Source organism: Artibeus jamaicensis, unplaced genomic scaffold (assembly GCF_021234435.1).
Source record: "Artibeus jamaicensis isolate MK-2021 breed Jamaican fruit bat unplaced genomic scaffold, CSHL_Jam_final contig_851, whole genome shotgun sequence".
NCBI classification, from domain to species: Eukaryota; Metazoa; Chordata; class Mammalia; order Chiroptera; family Phyllostomidae; genus Artibeus; species Artibeus jamaicensis.
Window position 1 is genome coordinate 15,593,082 of NW_026521986.1, and position 17,585 is coordinate 15,610,666.

The 17,585-nt window shown below is 52.2% G+C and overlaps 1 protein-coding gene across 1 annotated transcript in view; it reads left to right on the forward strand.

The window, feature by feature from the left end:
- Window positions 1-17,585, forward strand: part of TMEM63C (transmembrane protein 63C) — a 59,859-nt gene that overhangs the window by 2,357 nt on the left and 39,917 nt on the right. The window contains exon 2 of the mRNA XM_037145249.2: window positions 9,985-10,126. The gene's annotated coding sequence lies outside the window, so the exon portion shown is untranslated. The remainder of the gene's footprint in view (window positions 1-9,984; window positions 10,127-17,585) is intronic.

Here is a 17,585-nt window from a genome sequence, read left to right on the forward strand (position 1 = left end):
TCTACCTGACAGCTGGGCATGCAAACACCTTCCCCAGATGGATGGGAGGGCTTTGGAAACATGTCAAGTGTTTATTATAGACGGGGAGTGTTATTCCTGGACTCTGGTCTCAACTGAAGCCATCTGTCCCTGGCCTCCACAGGGGACTCGTGGCTGTTCCCTCTACCCCCACAGCCAGTCCAGGGCGCCCTTCTAGGCTTGGAGGGCAGGTTGACCCTCCCTGACCCACTTCCAGTTGTGTTTTGGCCCCGAGGACTTCCTTTCCCTCCTCCTCGCTGCCTGTGACATTTCACTGGTTTCCATAAAATGCTGGTGCCTGGCAGCACGGGAGGGGGGGGGGCTTCCGATAGGCCCGTGTCCTCCCCACGGCTTCTTGAATCCCATGGACTCTCTTCTGTGGTTCTTCCTGAAAAGCAGCGGGTGGAAGAGTCTTAGAGATAATGGGCATAAAGTGCTGGGAGCTCTTTGCAGAGAGTGTCAGGGTGGGGGAGTCCATGGGCGTTCAGGGCTGGCTCGGGGAAAGGCTGCAGCCAGAGTGCTCAGGGGAAGTGCTCGACCTCAGGTGAGATCAGCAGCTTTCAGTGCGCTGTTGCGCCCGCGGCGGGCCCGGCGGCTGTGCCTCTTGCCTGTTCTGGGAGACCAGTGGTTTTTGCAGCGTGTACATCAGTGTGCGTGGTGTCAGCCAGACTCCTGTTCTTGCTCATGAGTTGGCTGGTGCAACTCATGCAACATAGGGTCACAGAGGGACCACAAAGGTGAGAACATGGGCAGCAATGGAGGTATGATGGGTCCTTGTTTTAGGTCTGTCTGCGAGGCGCTGGACCGCCCAAGGGGGGCTCATTAAAGTGCGCTTGTGGCCAGAACTCTGCCTCCCATGTGTCTAGGGCAGGGTGGGTGCTGGAGCTGCCACGTTACTTCCCAGCACCCTGGGGCCGGCACCGAAACGTGCAGAAGCAGGGTGAGGGAGGGTGCTGTCACGTCACCCCCCGTCTCATCCTGGTGGTTAGTAATGTTCCAAAAGGGAGGGAAGCTTAGACCCACTCAGCAAACCAGGATCCCAGTGTCCCGGGCTCCCACCGTCTGCTTTTCCCACCCTTCCACTCTGCTGTTTTGCACAAACACCCTCAAGACGAGATGGGAAGTCTGGGCTGGGGGCGGCTGAGGTACAGCAGCGCCCTGTGCCTCCAGAGCCATGTTCATGCCAAGTCAGGGCCTCGGTGTCCTTAGAGGATCACAGGCAAAGGGGCCAGGCCAGCTCCCAGTGGGAAGCCATGCCTTCCCTCCCCATCGCTGAGTGGTCTCACCAAGGAAGGTGGCCCTGGGGACAGGAGACTTCTCCCTAGGCTGGCTGAGTCTTCTCCTAATTGCGTCCAATCAGAGAGACACTGGCCTCAGGCCATGGGGTCTTGGCAAAGAGCAAGGCATCCTGAGGCCTTTGGAGATAGACATATGCCCAGGCAGCCTGGGCTGCGGCTGTGTTGGGATTTTGATGAGGTGGCTTGATCGCCTGTGTGTCTTAAGTGGCAGTGATTTGGCCACAGGCTGTAACCTATAGGGCACTGGGCCCTTACCCTGGGCTCCGTGGAGAAACTGAGTGTGCTTTTGGGGTGGTCACAGGAGCAGGGAGGACAAGACACACAGACAGACTGCCTGGGAGGCACTGAGGAGCCGGGCTTCCACCTGCTTCATTACTTCTCACTTCTCTTCTGTGAGTCTCGTGTTCAGAGCGCGGTGCCGTAACCCCCAGCACAGAGCCAGACGGACGAACAATGCACGGCAGGAAGCAAGAAGGCGCCCAGCACGTGCTTGGTGCCTGGGAGCCCCCCTCCTTCTGTTTGCTCGCCTCTTTACCCGCTCGGTGGTGGGCTGCGCAGGGGTCTCTGGGCTGTTTATGGCCCACCAGCCATGGGGATTGCTCCAGGCACTGTTTGAGCTAAGCTGTTCCCTCCAAAAGAATTTCAGATCCCTGAAGACCTGGCAGAGGGACATGTCTTCTCAAAACCGGAGCGTGTTTGGGGTGGGGGCGTTGGTAAGCACTGGCATACAGCACACGAGTGTGGCCGGGTTGGGGCCCCCTCCCTGGGGCTGGGACTTTGTGTGCCCAGGCCTGTGAACCAGGCCAGGGTCTGGGGACACCCCCTCAGCCACCAGAAGAACTATGACCTGAACAGTGTCATCGGCCTGAGTCCTGGGCCCACTCAGCCACCTCACATTCCTTATCACTACATTTTAACCCTCTGCATGGCCCAGGGGAGGACGGAGCAGGTATACGTAGCCCACCTGGTAGATGAGAAAACTGAGGCTCAGAGAGGAAGTACTGGACACCAGCACACACCTGCACGAAAGAGGCAGAACCCACACTGGCCCCGGCAGTCCGGTTCCAGTGGTGAGTTCCTCCCCACCGGAGCCCAGCTGACACAGCCTCAGCTCACCTGCTTTTGCGCTGCTGGTGGTTTTGCTGAAGTTGCTTAAGACCAAAGGACCTGGAAGTGAAGGTCGTGCGTTTCTCCCCTTCCCCTCCACTCTGGGCAGGGTGCCCAGAGCTGGGTTCTGTTGAAGGACAGCAGGGAAGGGAAAATAGGATTCATGCCACCCCACCCCATACCCCGGGACACACTCACCTCCCCCAGAAGGCAAGTTTAGGGCGGCTGAGCCTGAGCTGAGGCAAGGGGAGGAAATGCAGGGCAGCCAGGCCCTGCCCGCATACTTCACAGAGGGGGCTCCTTGGGGCCCTGGCCCAGGCACCTGCATGGAGCAGTGGGGATGGAGGAGACAGGAAGCAGTGTGCCAGCCCCTGGCCCAGGGCTCACAGAGCTGCAAAGTGGAGGAGTAGGAGCACCCAGGTCCCGGGGCTCTCCTGTGGGCCCGGGGAGGAAACCCAGGCCAGGCAGCTCAGCTCTGTCCCCCAGACGGAGGAGGGACAGAGATCGGGAGCAGCAGGCTTTCAGTCTAGGCCTTATTCCAGGGGCTGGTTCTCTGCTGTTGGCTTGCATATTGGATGAGTCATCTTTGAGCCCTGCTCTGACCCAGTCACGCCTCACTAGCTCCCCAGAGCCCGCCATGGAAGACTCATCTGGGATTAAACCCGAACTGCCTTTTCTAGTCCATCCTCCTGCTTCCTTTGCCCTTCCCTTGCAGTCTGCTCTGGGTCTGAGGCTCTTCCAGGGTGGACAGGGGATGAATCAGATCACGTTGAAGTTTTTACAAAATATACACTCGGCTTTTCCACCCTGCCCACTCCCAGCTCGACCAAGAACCACTATTCTGGCAAATCAAACAGCCCCAAACCACCCCCCTTCCCCTCCCATCCCAGTCCTTGTCGTATCCACATCCTCATCTGTTCAGAGTCTCCTTGCCCTTCAAAACCCAAGTCGAACGCCACCTCCTTCATGAAGCCTTCCCTGGATGCCAGCCAGAGGAGGTCTCAGAGTCTTTAATGCACTTGTCTCACTTGAGTCTGTCTCTTCTGCTAGACAGTGAGCTCATCCCTTCATTTATCAAGTGTTCATTGGGTGCCTGTCACACACACACCCTCTGGTGAGTCACGCGGAAGGGGCAGGTAGGCAGGTCAATGGGTAGGGGTAACAGCTTCAGAAATGCTACAGTAATGGCGGCACAAAGCACCGGGGACGTTTTGGTGATGGGAGTGAAAGCTGAACATGTACATACTTTATGGCCAACGGGTTCAAGTCTAGGTGTACGACTACCTAGAGAAACTCATACGCGCGCACAAGGAGACAGTTCTGAGAATATCTAGGGCAGCGATGTTTGAAACGAAGAAGTGTGGGCTCCACCTCAATGCCTTCCATACCCAACATACCAGGGTAGTCAACTGAAAGGACGATGTTCAACAGCCATTAAAAATACATATATTATTGGGGATTTTTACATGTTGTAATGTATGACTCAATAAAGCTGGTACATACATGTATATACATATTCTGTAGTAACATGAATAAATCCCAAAAACCTTTTTGCAGAAAAGGGAAATGTAGAATGATACCATCAGTGAAATGTGATGTTGCTACAATCAGGAAACGAGACTCTCTGTGATTTACGGACCCAAACATACTGTGACTTTGCTGCACCAGCCGAGTCGGTGTGTATGCGTGTAGTGGTCTCGGAGAGGGGTCCAAGCCAAAGGGTCAATGGGACCTTCTGGTTTGCCGGTGACACCTCTTTTCACAGAAAAGATCTGGGGCACAAGTGACTGCAGGTCACCATTTGTCAGTTCTGTTGATTTTATACAGGGTCTAGACCAAATAATGCCCCTTTTTTATCACAAAATCTCTTATTACAAAATGATAAGCATGTAATTCTATAACATGACAGAATCACACTCAAGCACATCATGTGACATTTTAGGTGAAATGTTTAAATTAACACTGTAAATATTACACCCACCATATTATTAATTTTACCAACCACACTCAAGCAGGCCTTACTTCTGCCAGACCCTGAACTTTCAGTGGTTTTATGTTGAAATTATTTCAAAATTAAACAGAAAAGTAACCTGGGATGTCAGAGAAAGATGCCGACTTGTCCCTAGGAAGTCAGCAAAGGTGCCAAAGAACGTGACAGCAGGTGTTGAAGGCAGGGTGGCGGCTGGTGGTTTAACTGGGCCGGAGGCGGGGGTCGGGGGAGTTGGGAAAGGAGATGTAGGGGTTCGAGGCTGGGAAACATACAAGCAGGTTCTTTGTACTTTTTTTAATGTTTGAGGAATGACTGGTGTTCGTCAAGCTGCCCCTCCCTTGCTACCTTCCTCATCCTTGCCCCTGATTCCGGCCCCCTAGTTCTGGGCTGTGAGCATAGTAAATAGGCTCCTGGGGGGGGAGGGAATCACATGTTATTTGATGATTTTTAAAGTCTATTTAATCTAATAGCCAAATATATAAGATGGAACATTGAAATGGGAAACAGCCACTGATCCAGGGAAAATGAAATTCTTACAGGACACTGCTTGACCACGCACCAATTCTGAAAACCAGGTGAAACTGATAGTTTTCTGAGAAAAGATAGTCAGTTAGGTGCTGGCAAAACTAGAAAAACCTAGCAGACCAATACTCATGGAAGAAACTGAGTTTTCCTAGAACCCCACTCCGAGAATAGCCAGGTTTCGACAGGTTTCACTCTCCACCAAAGCTTCAAGGAGGAGATAATTCCAATGTTGCCGAAACTGCACCCACTGTGCCAAACCACAGGTAGGGGAAGGCTCCAAATTATTCTATGAAGCCAGCATAACACTGACAAGGACAGCACCCAAAAAAGAGAAAACTACTTTAAAAAAATTTCCTTATACATATTGGTGCAAATTTCACGAATGAATAGAACAGATAGACTCACAGCATTAGGTTAGAAAGGGAACACACGCTATGCAAGTGAGGCTGTACTCCTGAAACATACATTCTATATTAGGAGATTATTAATATAATTGAACAAAGTAATACTTAAAAAGAGATGATAAATCATAAAAGCAGCTCCATACATGTTAAAAATGTCTAAAAAGCGTTTGGTAAACATATGTCCCTAATTTTAACTTGGGTTTGGTAGGAATAGATGGATATTGCTGAACATGATTTTATGCATGTGTATATATATATGTGTGTATACATAGTCTTTAACACTTCTCTAGAAGTACAAGTGAATACAAATTTTGAAAACAGAAGTTATAAAAAGAGGCCGATTTATCAATTAAAAGTGCAGATGATAAGACTGATCCCCTGGAATAAAAAAGAACAAGACAAAAAAAAAAAAAGAACAAGACAGTCCACTGAAAAAAACTGCTATAAACAATAAAAATATACTAAGGTGACAGCAAATAAATATATATTTTAAATGTATAGCTTTTCTGTACATAAATGTTAACCTCTTTTAAAATATAGTGAAAGGAGACATTTACAGTCTCCGTAAAAGCACTCACTCATCACAGCCCAAGTTAGGCTAGCCAGAGTGGCTGAGAACAGCCCTCATTAACCTCACTCACCTCCGGTTCCCCTGCACTCACGATACAATACAGGGTGGGGCACATGCAGGTTTACAGATGTGAGTACACAAAACGCAGGGTTTATCCTTGTGGTGTTACTTATTAATTAGTGTGTTAGCTTCCATATGAACAACGGTGAACTTGCACTTGCCCCACCCTGTGATACTTGTCCAGCCGTGGCGCTGGCTGGCAGGGTGATGGGACAGGAAAGTGTGCTCAGACAAAGACAAGGCGCCTTCGCTCTGCCGGGACAGTTGTCGTCATCGCGCACATACGGTAGTTCCCGTGTGCTGGGCACTGCTCTTCACCCCTTGCATGTGCCTAACACAGGATCTGTCCCAGAGAATATGCCAGACTTGAGAAGACTGTGTGTTCTGCTGCCGTTGTGCAGTGTGTGTGTGTGTGTGTGTGTGTGTGTGTGTGTGTGGTCTGTCCAGAAGGTATCCAGTCATATAATATGAAAAACAGAGATATTTATTAAAGAAGATACAAGAAACATTATATATGTTTCCAGCATGAGAATGACACCTCAGTCCCCTTCAAAGTAGGCACCTTGGGACCTCAGACAGTTCTCCCCATCACCATCAGCTGCCCCCTCATATTTTCCTGAATCTCACCAATGGTCTGAAATCTCTTCCCTTTCAAAGGTGATTTTAGTTTTGGGAAAAGCCAGAAGTTGCAAGGTGCCAAATCTGGGCTGTAGGGATACCAAGTCACCTGGGTGATTTGATGTTTTGCCAAAAAACTCTGCACAAGACATGATGCACGAGCCAATGTATTGTCGTGATAAAGCTGCCGATCACCAGTTGCCCATAGCTGCGGCCTTCTGAATCATCTCAATAGTTTCTATGGAGGAACGTTCAAGCTTAATGTAAAATTTGATGCAGATTTGTTGTGCTACTCTCTCAGTCATTTCGAATGTGACGGCCACACAGTACACACGCTCACTCAATGACATCTACCACCCCCACTGACTAGTACAGTGAAGTCATCATTGTTCATACATGCGCATTCCGGTCCACTCTCCTGGCTGCCAGGTTATATCCATGTCACGCAAACTGTTCTTGTTATATTAATAATGGCTGGACCTTTTCTGGACAGACTATATATATACATGTGTAGTATACATATAGAGAGAGAGTCTGTCATGTCCAATCAGTCTGTGTGTTGAACACATTTAAGGCCTCTGTTTCCTTATTGATCTTTTGTTTGGTGTTCCACCCATTATTCAACACGGCTTATTGAAATCTACTATTATTGTGTTTCCATTTCTTCCTTCACCTCTTTCAGTGTTTGCTTCATATATTGGGCTACTCTGCTCTTAGGTGCATATATATTTATAATTGTTATATCTTCCTGGGGAATTGACCTTTTTATAATTCTATAATATCCTTCTTTGTCTTTTGTGACAGTATTTGACCAATCGTCTATTTTGCAATGTAAGTAAAGCCGCCCTGCTCCCTTTTTGCCACCATTTGCATGGAATATCTTTTCCCACCTCTCCCTTGCAGCCTGTGCATGTCTCTACAGCGAAGGCAAGTCTCTTGCAGACAGCACATGGGTGCCTCTTTCACCGTCCTCTACTTGAGATAACTCCTTTAGTCCTCACAATAACCCTAATGTGCTATTGCTGTCCCCACTTCTTGACGAAGAAGCTGAGGCGCAGGAAGGTTAGGTAACTTCTTCTAGATCCAGTGAAACTGGAATTTGAACTGGCACTTGACTCAGATACAACGAGCATCCATCCCACGATGCAGTTAAACTGAGATTTTGCATCTAGAGAGAGGATGATGGGGGGGAAGGAAAGGGGTCGTTCAAACATGATTTGGGACAACTCTCTAGCCCCTTGGGGAAAAATAAAGCTAAACCCTACCACACTCCTTACACCATAGTAAATTCTAGGAAAATTAAAAGAAGAAAAAATTGAAAGAAAGAAAGAGAAAATCCTATCCATACTATTTAAAAACACAAGAAATATTTTTAGGATCCTGTAGTTGGAAGTACTTGACTACAGAAAAATCTGAAATTTCTGTAAGCAAAGGATGACATAAATAACATTTAAAAAGAGACAAATGAGCCCTGGCTGGTGCAGCTCGGTGGATTGAGTGCTGGCCTATGAATCAAAGGGTCTCCAGTTCGAATCCCAGTCAGGGCACATGCCTGGGTTGCAGGCCAGGCCCCCGTTGGGGGTGCACAAGAGGCAACCACACTTTGCTGATTCTCTCACTCCCTTCTTCCCTCTCTTCCCCTTTCTCTAAAAATAAATAAAATCTTTTTTAAAAGCGACAAATGACATTTTGTGATACATACGAGAAAAAGTCAGCTGCCTTAATTTCGAAAAAAAGCCCCACAATCAGTAAGGTACATGGGAAAAGATATACACAGAAAAATAAATGCAAAAGCCAAGCAATCGATAAACATGAAAACAGTATCTGCCCTTTCTGGTCATTAAGAATTGCACATTGAAACATGATACCACTTTTCATCTCTCGTATTGAGAACATTCAAACATCTGGGAACCACGCACAGTGATGTTGAGAGGGGTGGGCGACAGGCACACACGCGCGGCTGGGCAGCGCCAACTGCTTCACCCTCTTGGGAGGGCCCTTGCAACACCTATCAGGATATTAGATACGCCTAACCTTTGTCCCACTCACCCAGGATTTATTCTGCAGCTAAGCTCGCACACACGCGCAAAGATATGTAGTCAAAGGAGATCGTTGCAGCTTTGTTTGTGCAGTGAGGATGTAGAAATCACCAAAACCTCCATCAAAGGGTCAGTTCGCGTAAATCAGGGCGCCCCCTCCGCTGCGGCGCTGCACGTCCGTCACTCCGGGAGTGACCGGTGTTGCTCCACCCAGGTGTGTGCCGTGTATTGCCTGACGAAAACAGGGACCAAGTGCCGGGAAGGTGTTCCGGTTGGGTTTGAAATAAAAATGCAGGCATAGATGTGTATATTGGCCAATACTGGTGGGAAAGTGTTTGAGGAGCACTTAAAGGAGAAGCTTGGCCATGAGCACGGCTTGGGAGGGGAGCGGAGCAGGCGGACTTTTTGTTGTGGGTTGAGTGGTTTGATTTTTTCCCCACAAGCATGTAATCTTCGGGATTTAAAAGGAACATTTAAGAAGAGCCCAGTTACAAGGGAGAATACTGTTTAAAATGCCCCACTGTGGACCTCCTTCTCGAATTCTTTGCTCGGTGGTTCCCCAGTTCTCCCAGTGGAAGTTCACATCCGGAAGGGCCCAGGAGGCTGGGTCCAGTCTCCGCTTTGTCCATGAGAAAAACGAGACCGGGCTCCTACGCTGCTGCTCTCAGGAGAGGGACGGATGACCCCTTCATACATGCAATCAGAGCTTTCTCCTTGGACTTGACCTTTTCCCAGCACTTAGTCCAGCGAGTCTTATTCCATGTGCATCCCCATGGGGAACTGTTAAAATGCAGATTCCCGGGCTCCTTCCTGAAGAGTCTGATTTAGTGGGCTAGGGTAGGGCCCTTAGACCTGCACTTTAGCAGTGTCCCCTCCAAATGATCCTGAAGTCCTACTTGAGTCACTTGATGGTTCTGGCCCCCTCTGATTGCCCAAGCTCAGTCCTGCTGGTGGAGTCTGTGTGTCTAGGCTGAAGTCCCCCGCCCCAGTGAGGGAAAATGGGGTGCTCCAGTGGAAGTGGCAGAGAGACCTAGAGGCTTGGACTCCCCAGGCAGTGCTCCCTCCCTGGACCCCTCCCCTCTGGCCCCTGCTCAGCTGAGAGGATGGCCTCCCTCTCACGCACCTGAGGGGTGGGCAGCTGGGTGTGGAGGTGGGGGAAGACTGGGAGTCATAGCTGCATCTGGGGTGCCCTTCACCCCACTAGAGCTCCCCTGAAGCCTTGGAGGAAGATGCTGACCGGCATGTTGGGCCAGGACCTGGCCTGTTGGGCGGGGGAGGAGCCTCGGGAGGCCCCGAACGGACTGGGATCCCTGCCCGCCTGCACTGACAGCGCTTCACTGTCCCTGTGCCTCAGAGCCTCCGACCAGCCGCCTTTGTGGTCAGCAGTCGAGCAGGGCTGTGGCTGGGCCACTCGGAAGCACCTGACAACAGATCAAGAGGAGGGACAGCTGGTGACAGCTCATCTGCCTAAGCCCCAGACCTCACCTGCTGCCCAGGTAGGTGCTCTTGCCGTCTTCCCATTCAGCAGGGCTAAGCCCCTCGCACCAGCTGCTTCCTCAAGCCTGTGAAACGGGGCCTGTGGCTCTGCAGTCAGTGCTTGGGCGATGGCCCGCACGAAGCCCCTTAAGCCCACAACCTGATGGGGGGCAGTGCAGGAAGGGCCCAGTGCCATCTCTAAAGGACACTAGCCCAGATGACCCTGGGGCCCAAGGCCTGAGAAGGGCGCCGAAGGCTTTGGTTTTAGAAGGCTCAGTCCTTCACAGAAATACCCCATGGCTGCGCTGCTCTCTGGGTCCCCCGAGGGCTCTTGCCCAGCTGGCCACAGTTTGGGACAGGTCCAGAACCCAGCCAGTCGTGGCTGTTCTGAGGGTTTCCTGCCTCTCGGCACCTTTTCCTTGAGAAAGGGTTATGACAAATGGTGTCTTCATAGACTATTAGAGCCGGGAGGGATCTTAGCAATACGGTCCAACCTCAGTCTCGTTTCACTTCTCAAGCATTACTTATATCTATAGTATCATTTAAAATGTTGTGACCGAACAGCTCAGAGGAGTCAGCAGTGACCTCATCAGAGCAGCAGAGGAAGCCCTGGGTCTCAGGCAGCCCTTCCCGGTTCAGTGCTTTCTCCCCATCCAGGGGGACGGCAGCCTCTGCTCCGGCCCTCCCTGCCACCCCTCCCCCCCGCCCCGCACTCCCGCTCTGCCCCTGCAGCCTCTGCTAGTGAGGAGAAGCAATAACTATGATAAGATTTCTTTATCTGAGACTGTCTCTAAACTCTCTTTTCCGTGAAAGAAGTTATCCTGTGTGGGCTGTTGGCCAAGAACATTGCAAGTGGCATTATTACCAATGAAAGTAATCTCAGATATGGCTCTTTTCTGTGTAGATCACAGTACTTGATGTGCACATCTCCCATATAATTTCTTGGCCCAGAGTTGCGAGAGCTCTCCAGGGCCAGGGGTCTTAGCCACAGGGAGTGCATCACTTCCATCCCTCTGGCCAAGCCCACCACCCAGCCCTGTGCGGAACCCTGGTCCCTCCAGCCAAGGTTACCGCGGGAGACAGCACCAAATAGTGGTAAAGAACTCAGGCTTGGGAGTCAGGTGGGTTCGATTCCCAGTTCTGCCGCCTTCTAGCCTTTTCATCTCGACCTAGGTCAGTCTTTGCATCTGTAAAATGGGGATCACCACCATGCCCTCGGGTACTGTGAAGGTTAAAGTTACTACCTGTAAAGTGCTTGAAACCACATCCAGCACCTACTGAGTGCTTAACATGCAAGTCCTGTGTTTATAAAGCCTCTTCTCCCCGTCCACACCCTGGTGCCCACATAGCCTCCCTGAAGCAGTGTGGTCAGGTCCGCTGCTCTAAGACGATCCGTGGCTCCCTACTGCATACTGACTGACTCTTCTCTAACCTGCCCTTTAGGGGTCTCAAAGACAGAAATGTTCGTTTTCCTGGGAATAGTAATAGGGAATAATTAATATTTGCTGAGAGAGTTCCCATTCCCAAGGTGGGAGAACTGAGACCCTAAGGAACACAGGAATGGAAGTACAGTCACCTGCAGCCCCGCAGCCGGGAGCTTGGTCCCAGCTCTTCTGCCCCCCTCAGCTGTGGCCCAGCTGTGACAGCCCTGGAGGCCAGGTGCTGCCTCTGCCCTCCGAACCAGGGGCGGTTTGGTTCCCCTTGCATCTGCTGCGGCTTCAACTGCAGGGAGCCCTGTTTTGGACTCCAGCCCTCATGGTTCACATCAGAGCGAGGACGGGTGCCTGGGCCCAGGCCAGAACAGGCAGTGACCACAGTTGTAACTCACACTCCCCAATGAGTTCAGACCAGGTGGCAGATGAGACAGCATCGTCCTCATTCGTCCCTTGGTGGTGGCTGAAACCTCTGCCCCCGTAGCTCACGTGGGAAGGCTGAGGCCCGCAGAGACCCCAGTGATCTGGGGCCTTGGACGGAGGACATGGCAAGCTCCACACCCCCCATCTCAGCTGCTTCTCTGGCAGAAGGGAGGCCCACGTGCCACGGAGGAAGGAGCACTGAGTGTGGGTAGGAAGGCCTGTGTTCAAAACAGGACACCTCACCTGGTGGAGAGAACGGGGCCATGTCGGTTAGCTCCTCTGAGCCTTCGTTTTTCCATCTGTACAATGAGAGGGTAGCCCCCCCCCCCATTTGTGGGAATGAAATGAATGCTGAGAGCACTTGTACAGGCCCCCGTGGGGTGGGCCCTCAGTGACTTGCAGATATTCAGGTCGGTCCGTCAGAGTCGGTCCTCCAGGCTGCCGGGCGAGGCTGGCAGCCCCTTGCTTCCCTCAGCTGAAATTTCCCTTGCCTGGCCTCCATTCCAAGATTAAGGAAAGTGCTGGTGTTTTGGCAGAAGAGGGGCGGAGGAGCACTCCAAATCTTCCCAGACTCCTGGCAAGTGTGAGAGGCGCAGCAGGGGCGAAGCGGAGTTCTGTCTGATTTTCTGAGATTTTTCCACTTGGGTGATGCCAAGCTCAGGAAGCCAAAAGTAAAGTGACAGACCCTGCTGGTTCAGGCAGGGTGGTATTTTTCTCTTGATTCATTCAACAAACGAGTGAATTTGTTGGGATTCCTGGCACTGTGCTAGGCACTGGAACATTCAGCAGCAGGCGAAGCAGACAGGGGCCCTGCCTCATGGGGCCTGCATTCTGATGAGGGTGGAGGTGACAGTAAGCAGCATAAACGACAGACAGAGTATGTTAGAAGGCAGCCCAAGCACTGGAACGGAAGGAAAGGGGCTTTCGGGAGTGCTAGGGGAGCTGTCCTAGTAAACAGGGTCATCAGCCCAGGGCTCGCAGGAAGGTAACATTTGACATGCCAGTCATCTACTCCCCTGAGGGACCCCTGCAAAGCCCGAAGCTCCCAGTCAGGGCCAGGTGCCTTTTATGAGATCCCAGGAAAGGGGCAGAACCTGGAAGCCTTTCTAGTCCCAGCTCGGATGTCATGCCCTTCTTCTGAAACCTACTGAGATCCAGGACCCCGTGGGCTGGCCCCCATCTGCCTGTTGTCTCACCAGGTCCTTCTTACCCCACCTTGGCAGCCGAACCAGTCAACCTGCCCTTTCTGGATTATTCCACCCTGTGCTTCCCTCCTCTACTCATGGTCCCCTTTGCTTGCTCCCACTGGTTTCTGTCAGCCCACAGATAACCACCTGCACCTCTCTGAAGTCTCCCCTGGCCCCCTGGGGCCTTGGTCTCTGAGCCCCATCACCTTGGCCTGTACCTTTCTCACTGCATGGCCCTTCCTCTGCCTTGGGTGGAGGCATGGGTTTTACTGATGTCTCCTTAGCTGGAAGTGCCCTGGGCAGGGCCTGGGGGTCTGTCACCCCCAGCAGGTGGAGGGCTCAGCAAACACTGGCTGAACTGAGGGTGTCTGAGCTCAAAGGCCCCCAGCAACACAAGGACAGGCAGGGGTTGGGGTAGCCTCTGGCTCATTCAGACAAAGAGGCAGAAGTGGGAGGCCAGCAGGAAAGGGGAGAGGGAACTAAAATGTGGGTGAGATTCGATAAAGGAGCTAGTTAAAGAAAGGGAGAGAGAAATCCCCTCCAGATTTCCTCCCAAGAGACAGGCTGTCGGAGACAGAAGGATCAGTCTCCCCCAAAATAGCTACTACTCCCCTCAGCATCTCAGGTCAGTGCTTTCTCATGTCTAACTAGAATACCTCTTGCTGCAGCTGGAGCTCATTTCCTCTGGTTCCATCCTCTGAATTCAGGTATTCAGGTGTCTATGTGAGTCCTCATTCAGCATGAATCAGAGTGACTTTCTGACCCTCCCAAACCCAAGGAGCAGGAGCAAGGTCATCATGAGGCCGGCCCCTGTCCTGGAGACTTGTGCCTTAGTTGAAGTGCCCAGTGACCCCTAGAGCTACACAGAGACTGCCTGGGGATCCAAAGTGTGAGGGCCACCATTGGTCACAGCGCTTGTGCTAGCCAGTTACCCCTCAGCCCATCTTCAGAGCTAAGCTTCATACAAGCAAAGCCACAGAGGGCCCCCTGCCACAGGGACACCGTGATTCCCAGCCCCTCAGGTCCCAGGCTCTCCATCCCATCCCGTGGGCCCTGGGAAGCCGTGGGAGCCAGACTGGCAGCCTCTGCCATCTGGCTGCCACCCGTCGCTGGAGCAGCTGAGCTCACAGAGAGGGCCCCCTCCCCCTCTCGCCAATTGCCCCACCCCCATGCTTGGCAGCCAGCAATTCCTGCCCTATTTAGACAGATGGGACCAGAGCCTGCTGTCCCTCCCTTCTCAGCTGGGGGACCCGCACTCCGGGAAAAGCCTTAACACTGAGTCCACCTCCTCTTACGCTTCGGTGCATGCGCAGTCTCCCCCTGGAAGTTCCTGCCCCTGGCCTCCACGCGGCGGCTCCTTCTTCACGAGGGAAGCCCCACCTGCGCTCAGAGCTGGGCACACGGTTGCTGGAAGCAGACTGCCCGGGCTCAAATCTCCTTCAGCCCTGTAGTTCCCATCTTGGGGATTTTGTGAGGATCAAAAAGAGCTCATGCTTGCAGAGTCTAAGCACAGTGCCTAGCAGGAAGCCTTCAATTAATGTGACTGTCCATCCTTTCAGAGCTGCCTTGGCTAGCACCTCCTCCAGGTAGCCTTTCCAGATCGCCCAGGACTCAGGCAAGCACTCCTCTGCTGTGCTTCATGCACTCCCTCACCAGGCCTCTGGAGGGCACTGGTGCAGGTCTGTCATGGTGTCTTTGGGGGTCTGTGCACCCACTAGAATCTTATGCCTAGACCAGAAGTGCTTTGAGTGCAGAAAACAGAGTCTGGCCCGTCATTTTGCTGAATAAATGATTTCCTGAGTGGCATGTGGCGGCTGGGAGAGATGGGCTGAGAGAATGGGATGGGGCCTGCCGGGGAAGACTTTTCCAGGGCCTGCCCTGAAAGGCCAGGGTGCCCACACTGAGCAATGTCAGCATTACCAGGAACTTGTCAGAGGTGCGAGCTCTCAGACCTACTGCCTCAGAGACTCTGGGGTGGGCCCGGCAGCCTGTTTAACAAGCCCTCCAGGTGGTGCTGATGCTGCACCGTGGCTCTACTGTTTCAAAGTAACTTCGTTCATGGGAGGTAGAGTTCCTTTAAGCGGTTTCTGTTGTGCTGAAGACTTCCAAGGAGGCTGGCCACCGCACCCCCAGGGCCAGGGTCCTGTTGGACGCACACTCCTGAGCTTGATTGAGACCCTTTTGCTGATAGGCTGGGTGTAATGGGGAACACTCTCCCCGTAGACCTCCCCTTTCTCAGGTGGCCCTAGATCTGAGGGGTCCCTGCTCCAACATGAGTGTGATGCTATTCTCCCACCCCCACCGCCACTGGCCGGCATTCCTCAAGGCCAGCCCCTACAGCAGGAACCCCAGGGTGGGCTTCTGGAACTCGAGGGGCAAGAGAGACCCTAGAGATTTTTGCCTACATACACATATACTCTCATACACATCAGCACACACAAATATGCAGATACACACAAATGTATGCACAGATCCAACTCAACGTGCACATATATGAACATGTAAGCAGGCATGCACCCGAAAACACACATAAGCACCCAAAACCCAATTATAGTCACAACACATTCCCAAGCACACCCAAATACCCCTGAAACATACACAGACAAACACACATTGATACACACACATCAAAGCACACAAACCACGGATGCACAGGCCCACTGTGTTCATCTCCTTGGGCAGCCGTAACAAACTACCACCAGCTGGGTGACGTAAAGCAACAGAAATTCATTCTCTCAGAGTTCTGGAACTGAACTGAAGGTGTTGGCAGGGCCACGCTCCTCTGCAGGTCTAGAGAAGCAGCACCCTTCCTTGCTTCCTCCGCCTCTGGCGGCTGCTGGCAGCCCTTGGAGTTCCTGGGGGTGTGGCTGCCTCACTCCAGGCGCTGCCTGTCTTCAGGGGCTTTCCTCTCTGTGTGTCTCCAAGCATCTTTTTTTTTTTTTTACTTAAAGGTTTTATTTATTTATCTTTAGAGGGTAAGGGAAGGAGAGAGGGAGAGAAACATCAATGTATGGTTGCCTCTCACGTGGCCCCTGCTGGGAACTGGCCTGCAACCCAGGCATGTGCCCTGACTGGGAATCGAACCGAGATCCTTTGGTTCGCAGGCCTGTGCTCAATGCACTGAGCCACACCAGCCAGGGCTCCGAGCATCCTTCTTAAAAGGACACTGGCCAGTGGATTTAGGGCCCACCCTACTCTCATACGACTTTATTGTAAGTAATTATATCTGCAGAGAACCCATTTCTAAATAAGGCTATATGTATACGTGTATATTAATTGAGGTATAACTGACATAACATAATATTAGTTTCAGGTGTATGACATAATGATTTGATATGTATATTGCAAAATGACACCACAGTAGACTTCGATAACACCCATCACTGCACATAGTTACATCAATAAGCTCGTAGTCTGTGGCTCCAGGTGGGCACGAATTGTGGAGGGACACTATTCAGTCCAATACGGCTACACATCCCAAACCGCACAGGTGCAGAGACGCAGGGACGGACATGCACACAGGCCCCTGGCAGTTGAGAGTTCTCAGACCTTGAGGGGAGGGGAGTCCCCCAGTGTCAGAGCAGCTCACGCCTCCTCTGGGCCCAGCACGAAGTGGGTCACGCCCTGTTATAGCACCTGTGACATGGTGCTGCTTTTCTTTTGCTTTTTTGGTGTTGTTTGCTTTGCTTCAATATGCACACAGTACACACTTCAGACAGTAAGAAAGAGTATAATGGAAGTCAGTCACCCTCACCCTCCTCGGCCCTCCCCTTCTCCCTCAGAAGGCGCCCACGGTCAGGAGCTTCTCGGGTCTCCTCCCGGAGAAAATCCAGGCGCGGGCTGCTCACAGGAGGTGGCATTCTCTGAGTGCCGCCCGCCAGCATCTTGCTTGCTTCACTAAACAGGCATCTGTTACTCTTTGTTCTGATTGGCCGCTTTCCCATTGTTCGGGTCTCCCTCACCCAACTGTGCTCTCGCCAAGGGCAGATCTGCCTGTACTGTTCTTTCCTCTCCACTTCCTGGCCCAGTGCAGGCACACAGAGAGTGTTCAATTAAGGCTGCTTCCATCCACACCTGAACAAAATCATCCACAGCTGGTTGAGTCAGCGTGGGCTAGGACTCCACATCCTGCCTTTAGGGCTTGGGTCTCCCTGTCACCCCAAGCTGGTGGCACCATCTGCCGGAGCCCGAGTGGCAGGAGTTGCTGGGGTGGCTGGCACCCAACAGCATCCTGCCCGCTCGCTCCTGCTGCGGGGCGCCTTCATCCCGGCTCCCTCGCTGGGGCTGGCTCTGTGCTCCATGGGGGGCTCTGCCATGACTATGTCTCCTCTCCCCTGCCCTCCCCTCTCCACCCACTGGGAACTCCTGAGGGGGATTGGCAGGGAAGAGGCTGGGGAGAGAACAGCTCTACGGGGGGTGGGGGGAGCTGCTGCCCA